Source organism: Schistocerca gregaria, chromosome 3 (assembly GCF_023897955.1).
Source record: "Schistocerca gregaria isolate iqSchGreg1 chromosome 3, iqSchGreg1.2, whole genome shotgun sequence".
Taxonomy (NCBI): Eukaryota; Metazoa; Arthropoda; class Insecta; order Orthoptera; family Acrididae; genus Schistocerca; species Schistocerca gregaria.
The window spans coordinates 853798561-853823230 of record NC_064922.1 but is presented as its reverse complement, the minus strand read 5'-3'; the positions used below and the strand labels follow the sequence as shown (position 1 = coordinate 853823230).

Below are 24670 nucleotides of genomic sequence, written 5' to 3'. Positions count from 1 at the left end.
TATGTAGAGGTATGTAATGTATGGTTTGCAGTGGTATGAATTAATAAAATTTTCCAGGACTTCCAGCTGAGTCAGGTGGTTAACTTCCCACGAGCTTTCAACCCAAGTTCTCCTCAGTCATTGTCAAGTGGTAAATGACTGCCATGTCGCTGTTGCTTCACTGTTATATAGCAGAACTGCTGGCTGTGACATCACTGATGCTGTCTTCCTTGCCAACTGTGGTAATGTTTATGTCCCTTGTCTGTCATGCCCGCTTCACACTGTTGCCGGGTCCTGGGCTGTGGTGAGCTACAAACTGCCATCCTCATTGATGATGTTTTCTAATATTTTTATTTGTTTCACTTCTTTTATGATGCCTCCCAAAATCCCTTCATCCTCCTAATGACAGATGAGGTTGAAGCATTCCTGATAGCTGGCAAGAAAGAGGGCACCAGTGATGTCACAGCCAGCAACAAGGCTATATAACACGGAGGGTACAGCTCTCGTTTACCACTTGACAGTTTCTGAGAAGAACTCGCTCGAAAGCTTGTGAGATATTAACCAACCCAAGAAGCCCAAGAAGATATTATTAATTTATATTGCCATGATACCATGCATCCACATTAATTCTCCACCCCCCCCCCCCCCTCCCTTCACTCCCTCCCTCTAAGTTAAATGTTATATAACTATGTTTAAAATATTGCAAGAAAAGTTAAAACCCAAATTAGTTCTACTCAAAAGAATGTTGCTTTCCCTCCGTGGATTTCCATTTGAGTTCTGGCAGCAACTCCGTAATACTTGTGTGTTGTTCAAATTTACTGGTAGCAAATCAAAAATCCTGCTCCTAAATTGCTTTGTCGTCATCCTTTAATTCAGCCTGATTTGTATGCCAAACACTCAAACATTAATCAGCAATACATCACAATATAGTTCAATTCTTTTATCTTGGCGGCTCGCGCATGCCTGCCCAGATGCGGGAGATTGCTGCGTTGCCAGTTGCACGCGCCAAGAGAAGCAGCGCTATAGTATAGTTTCCAAACTTACGTTTAGGGGGGAGCGCGCAGTTTATGAAGTAAAGCCACCAAGGCCACATTAACCCTTTCACTACTTCAGAGACGTGCTCCCCGCATCCCGCGCTTTGTGTGATATTGTCATCACTGCACTGCTCACCTGTGCAGACACATGGTGTTCCGACTGCTTTGACACACTTATCATTCGATTTCACAAAAACTATTTGGCCCAAAAATTTGATTTTTACACGTCTTCTTGACTGATACCTTTTCCCCATAAATGACTTAATTTCGTTTCGATGTTCAACGCAGTTATTGTGCAGCATTAAATGTAGCAAACCATTCCACGAAATTTTGAAGAGTTTGCAGTAGTAAAAGTCCACAGCGCATACTTTCCGTATGGGTGATTTTAGTTGCCACTAGAAATTTCAAAAAATCACATTCAAACGAATAAAATTCATGAAATAAGACTTCGATATTGTATTCAAGTAAAAAAAATATGAAGCACCGAACAAGATTTGATCTCGGAACCTTTATCTTAGTAGCCCAACACCTTAACCATTACGCTAACGCAGCTCATCGTTCAACTGGATTCCTAGAGGATTTTAATGAGTCAGGCAAAATACTGACAAACACTGTTGGTATGACTATGAATTACTCATGTTTCGTCAAAGTACAATAGGAAATAATTACCGCTGTTCTTTATTGCGAAAAAGCAGTTAGTGAGAATGAATTTCCTTGCTATCGCCTGAATTAGGAGACTTATTGCTTATTAATTAGTTAATAGAATATGAAGAAGCAGTTGGTATAAAGAATGCTTTTTCCAAACTTTCTTTTATAGAAAGTCTGCTATCAAGACGTTGCTTTTGTTCAATTACTTTATTTATGAGTGAACGTTTCTAAATCTGAAGACACTCATCTGTGCTCTGTACTGCAGTTGAGCTCTGGCAATGTCATTCTCTGTTCATTGGCCGACTGTGTTTTGTGACATCAGATGCGCAGAATGAACCTAAACTCAGCCGCCGTCATAAATGATGCGCACTTTAGTGTGCTAAATACAATCTCCTTTACAGATGAACAACTTTCCTAAAATTCTCCTCTTTAACCAAAGTTGACTATTTGTTTGAAATTTTCGTTGCATTTCATACTGGTTTGCAACGTCACACTCAGATATTTAATAAATGTTGTATCTTCCTACAGTCACTCAGCGATGACACCTTCTCTTACACCACAGCATTATCAGCAGGCTGATGCTTATCCTGTCTCCCAGACCATTTATGTTTATAGACAATAACAGCGGTCCTGTTAAAATACAGTTCCATCACTTTTTGTGTAAAATTGCTGTGCAACAGTCAGAACCATCGTAAAACATTAGATTAGTGAAAAGTGCAAAGTTAGGAAATGTAGGAATAGTGCTAACCATGTAGCTTGCACGACAGAGACAGTTAGGCTTGTCCATTTAGGTTAGAGCGCCGTTGCCTCTGTCGTAGAGCAGTAATGTTATTTTGAATTACTCTGTGAGGTTGAGTAATGACAGTATTCTAACTTACTGGTAAAGTAATAATTTATTGCTTGGATGAAACTTGTAATTATTTAAATTAGTGAGACAGCTTGCCACTTTTCTCTTGTTTTTAAGGTCAAGTGTGTAAATTTTTTAAACTTATTCAATTGTTTTTTGATAAAGTTTTGGTCTTATTGGATTTTCATATTGAATGCCTTCCTCTGGGCTTCTGTGTAGATATTTGTAAATTAAATTTGTTGCTCACATGATTTGATTTAGATACTATCTTATCTTCTAATCATCTACAAACATTATTCTTAAGTTACTGTTGCAAATTGGCAAGTTGCCTCATCTCTGTATGTCATCTATTATGACTTCTTCTTCTATGTGTTGAATAGTGCTGATGATAGCAGGTGCTTCGATCTGATTCTTGTTTTATGTTTGCTGTAAGATTAACGATATAGCGTAAGTGTTATTTCCTGATGTTACTCATTTTGATGTTTATATCTGTCTTTTTGTTACATAAAGAGAGAAGGTTCTATGGAGCTCTTCTCATTTTGAAAAATAATAAATAAATTCCACAAACCTATTCAAAGGACCTGTTCATTCTGTTTAATAAAACTTCAATTTCTCACCAAATAATAAAGCCACTTTGAAAATTATGGATTTGGTGGTAATATCAACCCGTTTCAGTAATTGATACTTGTTTCTTATTCATTATTTTTATTATTATTATTATATGTCAGATAGACCGAGGCTGCTATAGCCTTTCTTGGAAATTTGCAATCTAATGTCTTCAGTCCATTTAGGTACAAAACTGTTGACAAATATCTTTATTTAATGATAAATTTTGGTACTATTTTTTGCAGATTTCAGTTTTATTTAAGCCATTTTGTTATTTTAACAAAATTTCTGTTTATATTGTGGTAGTAAGCATCAAATAGTTGAGTATTTAAAAAAATCTGTTTAAACAACAGAATCAGGTTGTGGTAGAGTAGTGATGAAATAATCAGACAGCAAGGTTTGTGTGGCTAAGAAAAATTCCAAATTGAGCACAAGACTCGCGGGACTGTCAGTGTCAATCTCAAAATATTTTTTCAGTGAATGTATTATCTACATTCCATTGACATGGAATTCCATTCTGTTGGCAGTGAGAATGAATAGTGCGTATTTTATTTATTCCGTGTTCTTAGGAGTCTGACCCAGAATGCAGTTGATTTCCAGTGTTGGTTGAATAATTTTAAATGTTTCTTGCAGATTGGCTGGTGCTAAGAAGTTACATTCCACTATTAATAATTTCTCTCTCTGAGCTAGTCAGTCCTATGCAAGCCGCTGAACCTCTGCATAACTAATGCAACCAAAGTCGATTTGAGCCCGCTTACTGTATTCAAACATTGATATCTTTGTGCCATTTTACCCCCTACACTTTCTTTCTTTACCAGATTGACATCTTATTTATGAGCCAGGATCATTTTATATTGAATGCTAACAGATTTCTGTTTTTGAAATATTATTTTGTAGCTATTGTCAGTCTGCATTTATATCTTTTCTAGTATAGCTGTTTGCTTCCCTAATTGCAGAACTTGGTCAATTGCTTTTAGAGCCTCATTTTGTAACCTACAGTAATTCCATCAGCCTCGATTGATTTAACTAGACTACTTTACATTACTCTTTTATGTTTCTCAATGTTAGTTTTGTAATCTATTTTCAAAAAAATGCACTTCAGTCTTTTGCCATTTCCAATTACTGTAACACTGGCAAACATCAAAGATTTCCTTTTTAAATATGTCCTTGGTTTCCTTAATTGCTTGCTCAATGTACAGACTGAATAACAGAGGTTATAGGTCATAGTCATGTCTCACTACCTTTTCAGTTACTGCTTCACTTTCATGTCCATAGACTCTAACTGCAGTCTGGTATCTATATAGGTTTTATATAACATTTCCCTCCCTGTATTACAAAAACTTCCTCTCGCTCTGTAAACATAGATTTGTCTTCCTTTAACCATCTTCTAAAGTAAGTCATAGGAGGGTCATTATTGCATTGTGTGCTCCTACCTTACTTTGTAACCCAAATGGATCAGTTAGTTCCGTCTGTCACAGGTAGTACGCAGAAAATTAAATGTGTTGTATTGAGCCAGTTGTAGGCGATCTTGATGTCCCATAAAAAGTTAATTCAATACATTTTGTGATAAATCCCACAAAAAATAACTCATATGCCACAGTGGAAGGTTTCAGTTTGGACAACAGTGATGTGAAATTTGCATTTGAAAGCAAGGCATGGCACACATTCTTTTTATGGAAAGTTTTTGGTGTAATCTGGATAATGTAGTAGTAAAGCAGACCACTTCACTGAAAAGTAGAAGCATTAAGCTCTTGACAGGCTCACGGCAGAATCAAAACATGCTAGCTTATGAATAATCCTTTAATGAGCTAAAGCACGCATATGCAACTACTCCCCCCCCCCCCCCCCCACACACACACACCTACACCTAAACACACACCTACACCTAAACACACACCTACACCTAAACACACACCTACACCTAAACACACACCTACACCTAAACACACACCTACACCTAAACACACACCTACACCTACGCACACACACACCTACACCTACGCACACACACACCTACACCTACGCACACACACACACCTACACCTACGCACACACACACACCTACACCTACGCACACACACACACCTACACCTACGCACACACACACACCTACACCTACGCGCGCACACACCTACACCTACGCGCGCACACACCTACACCTACGCGCGCACACACCTACACCTACGCGCGCACACACCTACACCTACGCGCGCACACACCTACACCTACGCGCGCACACACCTACACCTACGCGCGCACACACCTACACCTACGCGCGCACACACCTACACCTACGCGCGCACACACCTACACCTACGCGCGCACACACCTACACCTACGCGCGCACACACCTACACCTACGCGCGCACACACCTACACCTACGCGCGCACACACCTACACCTACGCGCGCACACACCTACACCTACGCGCGCACACACCTACACCTACGCGCGCACACACCTACACCTACGCGCGCACACACCTACACCTACGCGCGCACACACCTACACCTACGCGCGCACACACCTACACCTACGCGCGCACACACCTACACCTACGCGCGCACACACCTACACCTACGCGCGCACACACCTACACCTACGCGCGCACACACCTACACCTACGCGCGCACACACCTACACCTACGCGCGCACACACCTACACCTACGCGCGCACACACCTACACCTACGCGCGCACACACCTACACCTACGCGCGCACACACCTACACCTACGCGCGCACACACCTACACCTACGCGCGCACACACCTACACCTACGCGCGCACACACCTACACCTACGCGCGCACACACCTACACCTACGCGCGCACACACCTACACCTACGCGCGCACACACCTACACCTACGCGCGCACACACCTACACCTACGCGCGCACACACCTACACCTACGCGCGCACACACCTACACCTACGCGCGCACACACCTACACCTACGCGCGCACACACCTACACCTACGCGCGCACACACCTACACCTACGCGCGCACACACCTACACCTACGCGCGCACACACCTACACCTACGCGCGCACACACCTACACCTACGCGCGCACACACCTACACCTACGCGCGCACACACCTACACCTACGCGCGCACACACCTACACCTACGCGCGCACACACCTACACCTACGCGCGCACACACCTACACCTACACCTACGCGCGCACACACCTACACCTACACCTACGCGCGCACACACCTACGCCTACACCTACGCGCGCACACACCTACGCCTACACACACGTACACCTACGCCTACACACACGTACACCTACGCCTACACACACGTACACCTACGCCTACACACACGTACACCTACGCCTACACACACGTACACCTACGCCTACACACACGTACACCTACGCCTACACACACGTACACCTACGCCTACACACACGTACACCTACGCCTACACACACGTACACCTACGCCTACACACACGTACACCTACGCCTACACACACCTACACCTACACCTACGCCTACACACACCTACACCTACACCTAGACCTACACACACCTACACCTACACCTAGACCTACACACACCTACACCTACACCTACACCTAGACCTACACACAGCTACACCTACACCTACACCTAGACCTAGACCTACATACAGCTACACCTACACCTACACCTAGACCTACACGCACCTACACCTAGACCTACACGCACCTGCACCTAGACCTACACGCACCTGCACCTAGACCTACACGCACCTGCACCTAGACCTACACGCACCTGCACCTAGACCTACACGCACCTGCACCTAGACCTACACGCACCTGCACCTAGACCTACACGCACCTGCACCTAGACCTACACGCACCTGCACCTTGTAAATTGATCTAGGCAAATGCCAAGATGGTCCCAGTGAAAGGGAACTGCTGATTTTCTTCCCTATTGTTGCCACAATCCATCTAATGACCTTGATGTCGATGGCATGTTAAACCCAACTTTCCCTCCTTCCAACTTATCCTTCCACCCAGCAACATCTTTTTTAAGTATGCTGATGGAGTTGCCCTTGTAATGCCCCCTTCATTCGCGTAATAGTTCTACCTCTGCTAACCCTCTGCGTGCGTTCTCCAGCTTGTTAAAAGATTTATCCGAAAGAGAGCAAGTTTTCATTCTTTTGTGTGCCTGTCGATGGCTCAATGTCTGTACTATTTGGTGAGTGATCTCCTTTACTCCTAAATATTTTTTTTTACAGTCCAGGGTGTAGTGCCGGTTGATAGTGTAAATGGGCACAATATTTTGCCAATCAGACATGTCATTGTCGTTAGGAGTGCTGTCGAACTGAGTTCCCAAGGGTGCACAGAGTTTATAACCACAGTCATAGTATATGATTGTCCCTGGTGTAAATTTTGATGGATTCTCTACAGCACTGCCCAAGTGTTTTGAAGTCTGCTAAAATCCTAGTACCTTCTTATTCTTTGAAGTCTGCTAAAACCCTAGTACCTTCTTATTCTAGCACATGATTCTCTGACATACAATGCCCTGAGACTGCTGGCTTGTTGAGATACATTGGTCCAGTATGTCACTGGTGTTATCAGCATCAGTCTTCAATGGTACATACAGTGGTGTGGAACCTGATATACTGTGGCCTTTTGCAGACTGAGCTCATTTTTGATGCTTCCCAATTATGCTGGTGTTTTATTGAGCAGGCAAAAGACAATTCTTCCTTGGTGCTTTTTCAGTATGCACCTGACTTTTTCCGCTAGTGTGCTATGTTGGTATGCAGTATAATGGCTGTGGTTACCTCCTCCTCCATGATTACTTCGATCTCTACAGGTTGTACTGTAATGGTGGCATGAAGAGAGTGCTCAATAGGCGATTTTGCATAACTGTTTTTCTGTAGTATAGTTCTGAGATGTTCCAGTTCCTGGGGCAGACCACAGTCCTTTGTTAATTTCTTTTGACATCCTCGTGTAACTTATCAGTCCGGTCTCATTCTCCATCTTCTTGGCAAGGTCAGCATTGATCTTCCTGTAGGAGTTGTCATCTAACAGGCTCTGCATCATCTTAGTACAGTCCTTGTTGGAGAGTGTAACAGTAGTAGTGCCTTTTTCAGCATTAAAACAACAATCTCAGGGCACACTGGTCCGGAATGGCTGCCCTTTCTCTGATGGTAATGTTTGACTTTGCAACCTTAGTTCTCATCAGAGCACAAGTTTCTCGATGTTCCTCAACAGCTTTAGGCCGTAGCTTTGCTGATGTCTGTGATTAGTATGAACTAGGGGTGGGAGCAAAGTTAAGTCTTTTCTCCAGACCTGAAACTGCTCCACCACTCAGCTGCATGTTAGCCAGGTGAATAAGCCTTGCACAGGACTTGGGGTTATGGTTTGTCAACAAATACTCAGGGAAAAACTGAAGGATAACATGAAATTTTGTAATTAAGACTTGTGTAAATTTAAGTAACGAAGAAAATTAGTGAATGGACTGTTCACAGAATTGGTTTCTATTGTGTTGCTATTTTTAGTTCAGTGCACGAAGAAATTGTGCTCTTGATAATAAGTCCCACACAATTTTCTTTTGTGGCCTTTACCAATGATTAAACATCTGTAGCTTTTTTGAAGTGAAAGAACCATTATAGCACCAACATTATATTAATATGCAAAATAACTCTTGTCTGTTTCATTACTTCTAGAGAGGGTCTTGATGTTGTGATATAGTGTCTGGTTCCAAATTTCTCATGTAAGCTTTTGGGTTGTTGTTGATGATTTCTTACTCCGTTCCATGTTCTTTGTTGTATAGAACAGAATATTTTGCTCTAGTGGGGCATTTCATTTAATTTTTGGTAATTTCTGTTGTCTTGGCATTTCCATTCATTAACTATTCCTTCCCTTCACTTCCTTTTATCTTTTGGTGCTTAATGGCCTTTTCCTCTTGGCTTCACCCGCACATGCATGATACACATACATTGAACACACTACCTTCTCCCCTCTCTGTGTCCATCTCCTAGGAGATTCTCACAGCTTTTTTATTATTATTATTATAGTGCTTGTTAGTAATGTGCGCATCATGAGTGCAGTACAAGACAGTTCTAAGAATGGGTAGCGGACACACTGTGCCTGGATGTCTGGTGGTGTTTATTAGATTAGCTCATTGGAAAAGCCGTATCTGTATAGTTCTCTCTATCTTAAGTTTTGACGCACGCTGTCTAGTTGCTTTAATGAAAATATTTGCTACTGGTTCCTTCAGCTCTATGCTGTGTCAGCATTTGCCTTTGCTAGTGTGAACCATCAAAATCCTGCCACTTTGATTGATGAATGTTCCTTCAGTATGGCAGAATCTGCTGGCTGTTGATCATAAATGAGTATGCATAAGTTAAATTGTAGAATGAGAGGAGAGTCAAATGTATAGCGTGTCATTAAATGAATACACAAATTAACTTGTGGGGAAAATTTAGTAATGAACTGAAGACCTGCGTAAGTTTATGATATATTATATCATTATATAATTTATGAGCATTGACATGCCTAATATCAATTTTCCTAGAAGTATATGTGGAATGACATGCTAGTGAGAGTTTTTGCTCATTAGAATATTTTAGTGCATATTTAGATTTGTAAATATACTGTAACTATAATTGCCCACTGTTCCTTTCCAGGTTTTCTGGAGATAGTGAAACCCTTCATGATTTACACTCACAGCAACCTCAGATATCAACCTGATTACTGGAAGAAATGTTTTAAGTTCATGGGAACTTAAAAACTGACAGCACAATGTTAATAGTGTCATCATGTTACTACATAAATTATCGTGTTTCAAATGTTTTTGAATCATGTAAATATTCATTTGTTTGCACATGCTGAATGAAATGAATTTAAACAAATTATTGCTTTTAGCTTTTGAACAGTGGTTTCTTTATTGAACTGAACTGTTGAATTAATTTCTGGTAACCTGAAGTTTATGAGGAATGTTATATTCTTCTGTAACCTTAACTGTCAGAAAGCCAACAAGTAGAGCAAGAAATTTATAGCAGTGTGTTCATATTTTACTGACTGAATGCCACATTTAGAGATATGACTTTTAGGACTGTGGAAGTTGATGTAGCCAATTGTGTATATAGTAGACCATTATTCTGTCCTGGTTGAAAATAGCACTCTCCTGTTGTGCTTCATTATATAGAGTATCAATAAATGCCATGAACATTTTTTGCATTATTTTAAGAGATAATTGAAATATTGAAATAGAAAGAATATGTAACAAATGTTGAAAGTGTAGATCTGAAAGAAGCTTTGCTTTTTCTGGTGCCATCAGAGGGAGCATATACATTGTTAGAGTGGTTTATATTTGCACATATTTTTTTAAAATCCTTGTCTTGTGCATTTCATATTCTTAGCTTAAGCAGTTACATTTTAGAAATAGCTTATTTTTCACATTAGTATTATATCAATCATATTATCTCATTTGTAACTGGAGGGAGTTGAAATATGTACTATGCCTTAATATCTTCAAGGTATTGCATTTGAAGTGAACTATGTGACAGTTTGATAATATGGCAAGACGATTGACTGTGTGGAATTCTATCAAAGACATAAATTTATTTTGAGAGAAGTGGAAGTTATTTAGAGTGTCAGATTTTAATATTAGAGTCTTAAATTTATGAAGTGATTCCTATTCTGAATTTAACCAACTTTGTTTGCAAATATATAGTTCATTTGAGCATGAATTTCTGTTAAATGTTCTGTTGGTTTAAATTGGTTTGGATTTTATGTAATTATAGGGATGTAATACCTAAAATCAGAACAAATATCCTACAATACATATAAGTTCTGCTTACATCATTATTTGTGTTGATAAAAGATTTATTTACATATTGACAACTTTGCTGTTTGATGTATTTTTGTCCCCCTCATGCTTGGTTATGTAATGTTCTGATTTTGTTACATAGTTCGTAATAATACAATAAAGTTTGTCATATAACATTTACTACAACTACAGAAAGTTTTGTTTTAAAATGTAAGAATTTTAATGTAAGATTTTGGGCAAGCAAAGGCTAGAATTTTATGACAAAAATTATTCTGGGAGGAAAATAAAAGTAAACTGTGAAAAAGAAGTTGTGTTTATTATCATATAAATAAAAGTATAATAATTATTAATATTATTACTTGGAAGTGTCATTGTCATTGTGAAAATTTATGTAGGTGGAAGTAATTTATTATGTGATTCACTTGGGAACAAACGCAAACTGAATTTTGTGTGTAAGGTTCTTTATCGTGCACAGTCTTCCTTATCTGTCTCCTATGGCATTTTGCTAGACATTTGTGACACTTGCATTGATTAAACAAACCCATTCTGAATTGTACATTTCTTTAAACCTTTTGTAGCTCTTCTATTGATCTGATTTGATTAGGGTCCAGGCTGGTGTACAAAACAAAAGGATTGGTTGACTGGGGGTTTTGTAAAAATCTTTCTTGTAAGCTGTGTAATCAGTGTTGCCTGTTTATCTGTGTTATTTACATTTGTTTACTCATAATTAGCAGCCAATCTTTGCTCAGTGTGCTGATCATCTGCAAGTTGATCCAGATTTTGTAGTGATTCCCTAACAGTTGTAACTACTTTGACTGCAAACATCTTCATAAGAATAGAGATATCCACTAAGTTTATATATACAATCATTAACAGCAGTGGCATGGTGAACCCACTTTGAGGAATGCAAGAAGCATCTGGAATTTTATGACATTTATGTCTGATGATGCCTCTCAATTAAGAAAGACATACTGAATACCGTTTGCTTGGAAGCCATCTGTCTTGCCTTGTGTGTTCTTAGTATCTACCTGAGCTCTGCTATCTGCTGCTTTGTGCAGCTCCTGAATGAACAAAGGAAGCTGGATTTCACATGATAAGCACTTGGTGTAAACCACTTAATTCCTACATACTATCTGTAATATCTCCAGAAAACTTGTAGTATGCAAGTGCAACATATGTTCCATAAATCTATAAACAACAATGTTAGGAAAAGAATAGATTGATACTCACAATGGAAAAAAGACACACATTATAGCTTCTGTCCACAACCTTTTTCAGTAAATAAAACACATTCACACAGACAAGCACACATGGCCAGTGCCACTGGCAGCTCTGACCAGAATGATACTGTCAATACGAATAGCAATCTAGAGTGGGGTGGGGAAGGATAGGGGTGAGGGTACAGGTGGGCGAGAGAGCTACTTGGCAAGGCGTTGCATGTGCAGCACTTGGAGGTGGGGTGTAGGGGAAAAAAATGGTGAGTGGAAAAGGAAAAGAGCAGAGAAGGGGAAAAAGACAGCCAGGTACATTGGCTGAGGGCAGCACACGAAGAGGGTGAGGGAATGTTGTTTTAAGGATAATACAGTCTCTGCTCCTGAAATTATTTTGATCTCAATCTTTGGCAATATGCTGTTCCCACACACCCCCATCCAACCGTTTTTGCCCCCTTGTCCTGTCACCTCCTCCCTTTTCGCATTCCCTCACCCTCTTGGTGTGCCACCCTCAGCCAGATACCTGCCCATTCTGTCCCCTTCCCCACTCCTGATTTTCCCCTCAACATTCCACTTCCCGATGCTGCAGCTGGCAGTTTCTAGTCCCTGCATGCCCCACCAGACAGTGCTCCCCCCCCCCCCTCCCCGCTCCCCCCAACTGTATCCTGCTATCTGCCACACTCCAGAATGCTGTTCACAGGACAGCCACATTCCAATCGGAGCAGCTAGCAGTAGTGGTCGTGTGTGTGTGTGTGTTTGGGGGGGGGGGGGGGGGGGGTTGTTAGCCGAAAGCTAGCAGTCTTTTCATCTTGCCTATCTGCAACTCAGTGGGTCATCTTTACAGTAAGTAACAATCTATCTTTTCCTAATATTTTTGATAGTCCAACTTTGAGTGTCCATAATTCTATATAAAAAAAAGTTTATAACAGTGAGAATGTAACATACATGTGCTAATCATTTGATAGAATACTGGAGACATGTCAAAACATGGTTAATACAATTTCAGTTTTATATAACTACCATTAATAAGATCAGAGTTCTATTTACGCATTAATGCAACTTTTTTGTGAACATATTCACATAAGAAGACAATTTATAAACTGCATTCTGCTCAAATGTTCGGTTCATTGTTCATGAAATATTCAGCTTAGTAGTAACATTGCTGAAGCAAGAGTACCATGTAGCTTTTGTTTCAGGGAATCTAGGTAGATATGCAAAATGTTCTTGGATTTTGATTGGTTATAAATTTTAATTCCCAGATACTGGGGAGTTTTAGCATAGGAGTTTAAACGCTGAGCAGGGAGCATAAAATTTTCTGTATTTATTATGAAAAGGATAGTTGCTATTCACTGTACAGTGGAGATGCTGAGTCACAGATAGTCACTACAAAAAGACTGTTGGAAAGTGAGCTGGCCTTATGCGTTCAACCACAATGTCTGGCAGCTGGAGCCAGACTTGGCCAGATACTGTGGCCGTGTGTTAGTGAGTTGTGTTTGCAGTCCTCGCCCCCCTGAGAGGGGGTGGGGGGGAGGGAGGGGGGGGTGTTGCTGGCTGAAAGCTCACTTTCCAACATATGCTGCGTAGGAACTATCATTTTCATAATATTTTTACTTTCCATCATGGAATCTCCATGGTTTGTTTTTGTATTTCTTGTCTTGAGAGTGTGATCAAAGCAGTTATTCTTGCATATTCTAAATTGGTACACAAAAATCAGATACATATAGAGGGTACTCTTAATGATTCCAGATTTTTATGCAATGGATGACATGATTTAGTTGTGTGTACAGCAGACATTTCTAATAATTCTTTTCTGTTATTTCAGAATGTGCATTAGGTCACTAGAGTTTCCCAAAAAAATACCACTGTACCTTACAATTGACTGGAAGTAGCTATGGTACACAATTTTGTGTGTGTCCATGTCAGTGGCATTTGCCAATATTTGCATTGCAAAGCTACATAGTTTGTTTACTAGATATTCCACATGTTTGTTCCCATTTAAATTCGGTTCATCTTAAAAGTTTCATAGAATTCACGTCTAGGTTTTTATTGTTATGGTTTATCAGTTTCGTGGGGTGTTGACTGTTTTGTTCTGAACTGGATCACATGTGTTCTTGGGATGAAACCATGTTTCTAAGTAACCTATTGTACTGATGATGCTGACGGGAATGGTCTCATGCTCCTCAAGTAATACAGATGTGTCATCTGCAGATAAAAGTGATGGGGAATTTATGTTGATTGACAGGTCGTTAATGTAGAATAGAAACAAAATAGATTCTAGGATAGAACCTTCAGTGACACTTTATATGACTGTCTTAGTATTTGGAAGAATAATTTGTTGCATTTGTAGAGACATCCACTCTTTGCTTCTTATTTCACATGTATGAAGTAAGCCAGTGTAGAACACTACCTACCCCCTAATTCCATACTTGTCAAGTTTATGGATAAGAAGTGAGTGATAAAAAGACGAAAGCTTTTGAGGACACAAAAGATCCTTGCAACTTTATTTATATTGTCTAGTGATGTGCTAATGTTCTCCACAAACTTGTTAATTGCATCTATGTGCTTTTTCCACACTGAAAGCCACATTGGTTTTCCAAAATCTCATATTTTTCAGTAACCTTCACTAAACCAGAGGTCATTTAAACAAATGACTTCAATATTTTTAAACTTGAACAGAATTTGAAGCTCATCTAGTTTAGAACTTTCATCATCTGAGTATTCAGCATTTAACCCATTTATATTTTAGTGCATGATATATGCTATCTAGTCTCAGCTCTACTTACAGTTTTAGATTTACTATTGGTTGGAACTTGTTTGGATTCTTTAACATCTCCTTATTTCATATTATACCACAGGTGTCAGTGAACATTCTACTACATGTTTCGGAACCCAATCTGTTAAAATGTAAATCTTCTTTCTCCAGACATTTATAGTTTAAGAATTTACTAGGACCTATAAATACAGCTCCTTGTTCCAAAACTGCTACACATTGTTTTGAGGAGTGAGAAATTGTATCAGCCAGCCTCGCATCTTTGACCATTGTTAATGTTTTGCTCATTTCCTTGTTTATGGTCCACAACAACTGTTGTTTTCGTACAACTACAGTTCACTTGGCACTTCAGGTCCTTATTTTGTGCTGTCAATAATCATATCTCGCTTTTCAAAATGTCTGTATCAATTATTAACACTTTTAAAATTTTATCAGTTGGTGTCACTGCTGAGGCTAAGCACGTTTTCTTGTTCTAAACAGTAGGAACACAATCACTATAGATTGTCACTAATGGATTTCAAACATACTTTGGTACATTTTTCATGTAACCAAAAGTTGCATGTAATGTACAGAATTCCTTTAACTCTGCCATCTATTTAGTGTGCATCTAAAGTTAAGTGCATTGGTGTTACAAGCTGTACTTTTGGCTGGTGTGACCTGTGCCTTTTCTTTTAGGCAGTGTACTTGTATAATTTTTTTGCATCTTCAGTGTCAGCTGCTTTCTTAGAATGTTGAAAAAACGGAGAAATCTGCAGGTTTGTAAATGATAGTTTATTAGCATTACTATTGCTTCATTGTCGGTGTGGAGAAGACCGGCACTTCTCAGGTGGCTTAAGTGCTGTGTAACATCCAATGATGATGGTACAGTGGTCATGCTAATAAAATAGCTTTGAAAACTGAATCTTATCAATATGATCCTCAGTTGTGGGTTGCTCACTGAATCAGACTTAATGTTTCTTGGAATGTTTGTATAATTTCTGGGGGCTTACTTTTCATCTAACTAAGTCTTGCTTTTCTATAACCTTTTGTTGTGACAATTTCCACAAAAAGAACTAAAATGCAGTTACCGGTTTTGGCCAGGCAGTTGTCACCAGGTGCAGCAACCGGTAATATAAGTTTTCCACTTCTTTGTCAATGTGACATTGGTGTGCGTAACTTAAGGACAAAAGTAACATTCACATGATGTCACAGTCAAGTAACATAACTCGATGAAACTTGGGCAATACATAGAAGGAACTGCTACGGTGTAACTGAGAGAAAAATGCAATGAGACAAACAGAAATGATGATTTTATTCAAAGACAATAATTATGATGGAGTCATTGCAACTTGTGATCCTGCAAAGAAAACAAAAGTGGGAACATTATCCTGAATAGGATGTGTGATCCCGATGGTCAACAGTGCATGCTCTGCAATGTGCGCTTGTGCTGGCCACCAGGTTGTCAAGAGTTCTTGTGGTAGGGCATTCCACGCCACCAGTGACTGGTGGATCATTGCTGGTACATGTGGGCATACTGAACTATGTCTCCCCAATGATGGGCTTTGGAATTTAAGTCCTGGAAAGTAGAGCGGGGGCCCAGGCCACGCCACACCAGTCCATTCGCCAAATAGCTTGTCGTTCCAAGAGCGGCTTTGTCTGCACATTTCAAATTGGCCGTGCATTGTCATTCATAAAAATGAATTCAGGCCCAAATGCACGCCAGAAAAGATGCACATGAGTACGGTGTCACAATAACTTTAATCGGAGAGTGTGCCATGTTCAGAATATTTCTAGGTCACTACGCCCATGCAACATTTTGCCTCCCCACACGATAACATCTGGACCACTAAAACAATCATTTTTGACAGCGTTCCTAGTTTCATTACATGTTCCCACCTCTTGCCGTATGAGGTATGTACTGCACCCAGTAACAATGTCACATTCTTTTGGTGGTCCAGCTGTTAAGGTGTGGGGAGGCATTATGTCGTGTGGACATACTGACTTCTAGATCTTTGAGCACAGTAAACTCTCTGGTCAGTGTCACTGTAAAACTGTCCTCTCCCTTGTGCATCTTTTCCTAGATGCATTCAGACCTGACATTTTTATGATGGCTGTGCATGACCAATCCAATCTGGCCAGGGGGAGCAGCTCTTGGAACAAGAGGACATGCTGTGAATGGATTGCTCCGCTCGTTACCCTGACTTATATATCATCAAGCACATGTGGGATGCATTTTGGAGAGGTGTTGCAGCATATCCATATACACCATGACCGTCCAGCACTTGTCAGCTGTGGTAGTGAAGAAATGGAATGCCCTAGCCGAAGAACTCCCTACCAACCTTGTGGCCAGCATGAGAACACATTGCAAAACACGAATTGTCATCTATGGTGTGTTGATCACTATTAAGAATCATGTCCAGTATTTTATAATATCCAGGGGAGCATCATAAATCATGGTGGTTTCAGTGGAATTGTCTTTGAATAAATGAATTAAATTCTCATTGTGTTTTCTTTCAGAGGCGTTCTGTATATTATACTGTAGCAGCTCTTTCTATTTATGGCTGAAGTTTCATCAAGCTGTGTTACGTGGCCGTGACATATGTCCATAAGTTTTGCACACCACTGTAGTAGGGAAAGTTCCACCAGAATGAAAATAATTTAAGAATAAAGGAGACCACTCACCATAAAGCGTTAGCTGTTGACAAGCACACACAATAGAGTGCCCTCTACATTGCTACAGTTTAGTAAGTAGGTTTCTTTACCCTTAAATTATTTTAATTATATGTCTATACTATGTAGACAATACAGTAGAAATTTAACTTCATAGCTTCCAGCACTAGTAATTATACTCTGATGACAACCTCTGGCTGGTTAAAATTAGTAACTGCATTTCAAAATGTTTGTTATTACACGAAGATAGTCACTTATTATCCGTTAAGTCATATTTTTCCAAAACTTTAAATCCTGACTTACCACCAAAAATAAAGGGTTCCAGTGCATATAAGAATTCATGTGTACCTAATGTTTCGATGTTGTACTTTCGGATTCTAGGATACTGATGTTCTGTTGTATACCTCCCAGATTACTCTATATGCTTTTTTGTAATTAAAACGAAAGGGCAAGGTAGAAATTTCATGACTTTGATAGTGAAAGGCCATGTTACACTCATGCTGTTGGCTTCTTTGGGACATGACAATCCCATGCCACTCTCACTATCTGCCTCCTTTTCTTCGTGTATTTTGCCACTTCCTCGCATTTAGTGATATCCAACATTCTGCAGTCAGAGATCGCCTTGTGTTACCATCTGCTTCTGGTCTCCCAGGGGGTCTGGAGCCTTCCATCTTCTTGTCATATCTGATGCACTATTCTGTCCTGGTCCATTCTAACATGGCCTGCCCATTGCAAATTTCTCACTTTGGCAATGCTCGCTAACAAGGGTTGGTCAGTTAGCTTAATTAATTCTTCATTGGGTCTCCAATTCCATCTTTGTATTACTTTGCCAAATGTTGGCCCAAAGATTTTTCTGTACGCTTTATTTAGGAAGTTTTGGTCATGCTCCATACTTCAGCTCTGTATAGCCTGATGATTGTGTTGTAGAGTTTCAGCTTGGTTTTCCTCATCAAGAATTTGGGAATAGAAGTTCTTGGAGGGAAAAGTAAACTTTATTTGCATTCCATAGTCAAGTTTAGTGTTAGACTTGTCTCTTATTGCAATCAGTTATATTTACACCTAGACATTTGGAATTGAGTGTGTTCTTGGAAGTGTCATCTTCTATGGGAAGGTTATCACATTGTCATGTAGTCATATTTTCCTGTCATATGATCATGTATTCGGTCTTCTTCATTAATTTTTAAACTTATTTTCATGCCTGTTTCATTTAGTTTCTTAAACAGTTTTTCAGTTTCATCAATGTTACTTCCTATTGGAACTAGGTCATCTGCATAGACCAGGATATTTTTTTTGTTTGTCAATGATGCTCCCATTTGTTGCTCATTTGGTTTTTCTTACCAATTTTTCCCTGACAAGGTTGATAATAAGTGGGGATAGAATATCACCTTGCTTCAGTCCAGCTTTGTTCTCAAAAGTCTGATAGTTAGCCACAGTATGTCACCTTGCTTGCTGCCTTCTGCATATGTATTTTGACCAAGCTGATGAGTTTCTTGAATTCTGCCACGATTTCCCATATCGTTTTTCTGTGCACCGAATTGTAGGCTTTTTGGAAGTATATGAGCAGGTAATAGATACTCTTGTATTACCAATTATTTTTTTTTCATTGATGGTCTTGATGCAGAATATGCTGTCTATTGTTGATCTATTTTTCTGAAAACCATTTGATAGTCCCCCGCTGTGCCCTCAGTATAGGTGAGTTTTTGCAATATTAAATGTGACAGTACTTTGTATGTGGCTGGTAGGAATATTAGTCTGTAATTCTTGCATTTTCATTTATCTCCTTTCTTGTGTTTAGGGACAGTGGTTGATCCCTCCATTCATCAAATCTTAAGGATAAAATAAAACAATTTTTCATGAAGTTTATGACCACCATATTTCAGCAATTCCCCTGGTGTTTCATCATTGTCTGCCACTATGTGGTTGTCAGTTTTTTCAAACTGTTGTTTACCTCGGGCCTGTGTAATAAATTGTCAAAATATTCCTTCCAAGCCTTCTGTATATCATCTGATCCAGGGATAATGTTTCCATTTATATTGTCAGTAGCTGCTGTTTGCAGTTGACATCCTTTTCTGCTGTTATTGACAGTGCCATATACTTTGCGAATGTTGTTTTCGTTCAGGTCATTCTTAATATTCTCTATCGTGGTTTTGATTCTTCGTGGTTTTTTTTTTTTTTTTTTTTTTTTTTTTTTTTTTTTTTTTTTTTTTTTTTTTTAAATGAATCCGGAGTACATTGATGTCTTCAGTCTTGCTTTTATTCATCCCTTCTGTTTTTTTGTCAAGTACTTCCAATCTGAAGCTCACTTCCACTTGTTAGTGACTAGTTTCAGGATTGTCCCTTATATGCACTGTGCATCCTTTGTGCTTCCTGTGATTTGTTTTGAGGTTGAGTTCCATGGATGCAACCACCAAGTTGAGTAATAGGCTACGCTGGAACCCCAGTACATGCAGATCACTGATTGTACTCCATAGTCTGAGATCAATATGTGGTTGATTTGGTTTGATGTGTCTCCATTTGCAGAGTACCATGTCTCATTGTGTGGAAAGTTTATATTTCTAACACTTGTGCTTTCTGATTCAGTGACATGGATCATTCTCAGTCCATTTGATTGGTTTCATCATAGAGGCTTTCATTACCTGTCATTAGTTCCAAATTTTCTGTTTCCCCACCTTGACATTAAAGTTTGCCAGTACAATTTAGGTGTGATGTGCAGTTCGTTGTCATACACACTCCCTCCAAGTATTCATAGAAATTGTCTTTTACATAATCTTCTTTGTTGTTTGTAGGTGCATGACTGTTGACAATCGACCTTACTCCATTATATGATATATTCTTTCATTAATTTTCTCAAACTGATAACTGTTTCAACCAGCTCCTTTGAAATGTGAGATGCTGTTACAAATTCATGCTTTTCTGTTTGTGCACTGCTCTTAAACATAATGTATTGTCCGAGGTTCTGCATGTATTCTCCAGGAAATCTTGTTTCTTGCATTTCAGCAATTGTTACTTGTATTTCTTGTACTGCGATCTTTGCATGTTTCCAGGTTTATAGAGACTCCTTGCATTCCATATACCAATTCATAAGCCAGTTTTTTGTTTGCCATGTCATCATAGAGCATTGTTTCTTAAACCGTTCTGATGTGTAAGTTAGAGGATTTGTTACTATTTCTTTTTGCTGAGAGGGTTGTTAGCCCTAAGCACAACACCCAAACTGAGAGACCAGAGACCCTTCTGTCAGGGTTACCATACCATAAACAGTAAAAGGTAGGGAAGCAATAATTAAGGTCAGCAGAAGAGTTAGCCATTCACCCAGTGGCTTTTAGATTAGGAAAGGGTGTGTCCTATCAATGAATGCCTTTTTTTCGTAAAGTTTTGCCATAATTTTCTTTTTTTTGTGCAATTCAATTAAGTACCTCCTCATTAGCTAATTGATCTGCTCATCTAAGATTCTGTAGTACCACATGTGAAAAGCTTCTTTTCTTGTGTGAATCACTTATTGTCCATGTTTCACATTTCTACAAGACTATAGCCCAGGCAGATAAACTTTAGAAATGACTACATAACATTTAAAATTTATATGTAGTGTAATAAATTTCTCTTTTTTTAAAAATGATTTTTTTCCATTGCATTTTATTGCTCTTTGTTTCAACCACCACAACTTATGTTGCTGCCAAAGTAACAAAAGTCATCTACTGCTTTTAGTGTATCATGTCTGATCTAATTTTCTCAGCATTAGCAGATTTTAATTTGACTGCATTCCATTACCCATGTTTTATTTTTGCTTATGTTTGTTTTTGAAGTCAGTGTCTAATTTGTTCAGTTGCTCTTCCAAGTACTTTGCCTTCCATGGCTGTATTACTATGTTATCAGCAATCCTCAAGTTATTTCTTTTCCTCTGCTTCCTTTACTGCTTCCTCAGTGTGCATAACAAATAATGCCAAGGATGGACCACCACCCTGTCTCACCCTTCTCAACCACACTTCCCTTTCACGAATTTTTTCTCTGCAATATGACGTCTACATAAGCTATAAAAAAATTTCACTCACTCTATTTTATACTACTTTTAGTATTTCAAATAGTGTGTTCGAATCCAAAAATTCCTCCAAATCCATATGTAGGCTAGTCTTCCTTTATCATATATATTAAGAAGTCGTAGGGCCAGGACTGCCTCTTGCATACCTATATTTCTCTGAAACCCAAACTGCTGTTCCTCGAGGTACCCTTCTGCCAGTTTCTCTCTACTTCTGTTAGTAATTTGTGTCAGTATTATGCAACCATGAGTTATTAGACTAATAGTCCGATTATATTACACCTGTCAGCACCTGCCTTCTTTGGAATTGGAATTATTACGTTCTTCTTAAAACCAGATTATTTTGCCTTTCTCGTATATCTTGCATACCAGTGGGAATAGTTTTGTCTTGGTCTACCCTGTCAAGAGTCTCGGTAATTCTCAGTGAACACCATCCATTCGATGTGCCTATTTTTAACCTAGGCTTTTTTGTGCTCTGTCTAATTATTATTGCAGTATCTCCTAATCTCTTCTATTTATTTTACCTTTATTTTATTTCTTTTTTATTTTACTCCTCTGCTTACTACTGACTTACCATCTGCACTGCTAATATCCATGCAGATGCTTTTTTTCTTCCCCAAAATTTCTCTCTCCTGTAGGCAGCATCTAGTTTTCCCTTGGTCATGCATGCTTCCATAGGCTTGCATTTCTCCTGCTTTGCCATTTTGCATTTTCTGTCACACTCATTTTTTTAGATGTTTCTGTTGTTTCTCACCTGTTTCAGTTGCATTTTTATATTTACTCTTTTTGTTAGTTAAAGGCAATATGTTTTGGGTTATCAAATGATTTTTACTAGGCATTTTCTTTTTGCTTATTTGATCATCTGCCACATTCACTATTTTATCTCTGAAAGCTATCATTTTGTCTCCTTTTTTTTCTTGTGTTCTAGTCAGTTGTTGTCCAACAGTCCTTTTGAAACTCTCAACAGTCTTGATTCTGTCAATTTATCCAGGTCGTATCTCTTATATTTCCTACCTTCCTGCAGTTTTTTTAAATCACCAAAATTCAGGATTGCCTAAGTTTACATCTGCCCCTGGATGTGTTTTGAAGTTTACAATCTGCTGTATCATTACATAATCCATCAGAAACATTTCGATATCTCCAGCTCTCTTCCACATACGTGGCCTTCTTGAATGATTCCTAAACAAAATGTTAGCTATGCTTAAATTATGCTCTGTGCATAATTTTACCAGGTGGCTTTCCCTTTCATTCTTTCTTAAAGCCCATGTTCTTCTATTTTCCTCTTCTCTTCCTTTCTCTACTGTTAAATTGTAGTCCCCCATAATAATATTATTTTCATCTCCCTTAGTGAACTGTATAAATTCTTTTATCTGATCATACATTCTTACAATGCCTTCATCGTCTATTTCATCTAGTAGGCACACGCACCTGTACTTATTAGATCTATCCCAGCATTACCTCCTGTTTAATTTTGTATTTATAACCCTGTACTCATATGGCCAGAAATCATGTCATTTCTGCCACTGCACTCCACATATCCCACATTTGAATTAAACTTCATATCTCTCTCTCTCTCTCTCTCTCTCTCTCTCTCTCTCTCTCTCTCTCTCTCTCTCTCTCGCTCTCTCTAAGAAATGAAACAGAATAGGAAGTACTGTAAATCAGTACAAAATGCGAGAGAAAAGTTGTAGTTGGAAAGAGAAGTGTATTATTATAGCAAGAATGTGAAACAAGTGAATGATTCTTCATTTTTGTCAATAGAGCAGAAAGGGAAGGAAATAAATGGAAACAAGTCTTCACTTTTTATATATATAAGGTATAACATGGTTGTAGGAGCACCTTGCATACATTTTCAGCTTGATATTGGGTAATTCTGAGTAGTCTCGCAGAGAGTGGTAAGGTGATAAAACTGCTAACTGGCAAGGTCTGAAGGCTCAAGGGTATGTATCCGGTCATTAGTCAGGTACCAATTTCCCAGTTTTCAGAGCTCTACCATTTAGTAATGAGTTCGCCTACAGACCTCAGTTTTTTTTAATGCATCTAATATGTATGATAAAAGGTTTATAGCGTATAAAAAGTAGAAAACATCATTCAGATTTTTTATAAAAAATGTTGAGAAACACTTTTTCCATGCTGCAGTTTTTTTTTTTTTTATATATAGATCGTACAGGGAGACAGTATAGACCTAAGCTGGTGCTCTGTAACTTGTTAGTCCTAATATTAATATTGAATAATAATGAAAAGCATTTAGTGTTGCAATTAATAGTTCTTATCTTCACTTGAAGATGACTCCATGGGAAAAAAAGTCAAATTTGACAAACTGCAATGTCTTGGGTGAGGAGGGGGTGGTATGTAGACAATTGTAAATCAGCTAGATTTTTTTTTTTTTTTTTTTTTTTTTTTTTTTTTTTTTTTTTTTTTTTTGCTGAAATGTTTACATACCTGAAAGCAAACATAGGTGCAAAGAATAGTATCATAACTCACTTTATTCATGGGCAAAAAATAAAATAAAAATGCCACTTACACATGCCATCCACATTGAACACCACAGGGAATTGGTAAATAAAAACTGTGTATTCTTTGACAAATTGTCCCTAAAATATTTGTGGAATACCTGTAGATCATAACTGTAAATAGATGGAAGCTGAAAATAGTTTTCAGTCATTTTTCTTAATGTATATGTTGCATGCCTTGTCATTCTGAGACAACTTTATTATATATCCTTATTATGAAAAGGCTAGACTGCTGCTGACTATATAGTGGAGATGTTGAGTCCAGAGGAAGGCATTTTGGCTGAGAGCTTACTTGTTTAGCTTTCTTTCTGTTGTACCTGTTAGTGAGTAGTAAACTGTCCTTTTCATAGATACGCAATTTGTTGTGCTCCTAATGTGTCATCAATGTACACCAATGCATTAATGAGATGCATAGGTAGGTGTTCGGTGAGCAACTATTGTGCTAAGGCTGAATGAATTTACACTTACAAAAAGGCAAGATTAAACCTCTTAAACAGAGAAACATGCACAAAATACTATGTTGAAAACACAGAAAAGGTAAACACTCCCAAGATTGCTACCAGATATGTAAAAATAGATTTGTAATCATTTCAGCAAAAAATCG

The 24670-nt window shown here is 38.8% G+C and overlaps 1 protein-coding gene across 1 annotated transcript in view; it reads left to right on the top strand.

The window, feature by feature from the left end:
• Positions 1–11200, top strand: part of LOC126354806 (inactive selenide, water dikinase-like protein) — a 64894-nt gene extending 53694 nt beyond the window's left edge. The window contains exon 2 of the mRNA XM_050004726.1: positions 9749–11200. The gene's annotated coding sequence lies outside the window, so the exon portion shown is untranslated. The remainder of the gene's footprint in view (positions 1–9748) is intronic.
• Positions 11201–24670: the final 13470 nt, after the last annotated feature.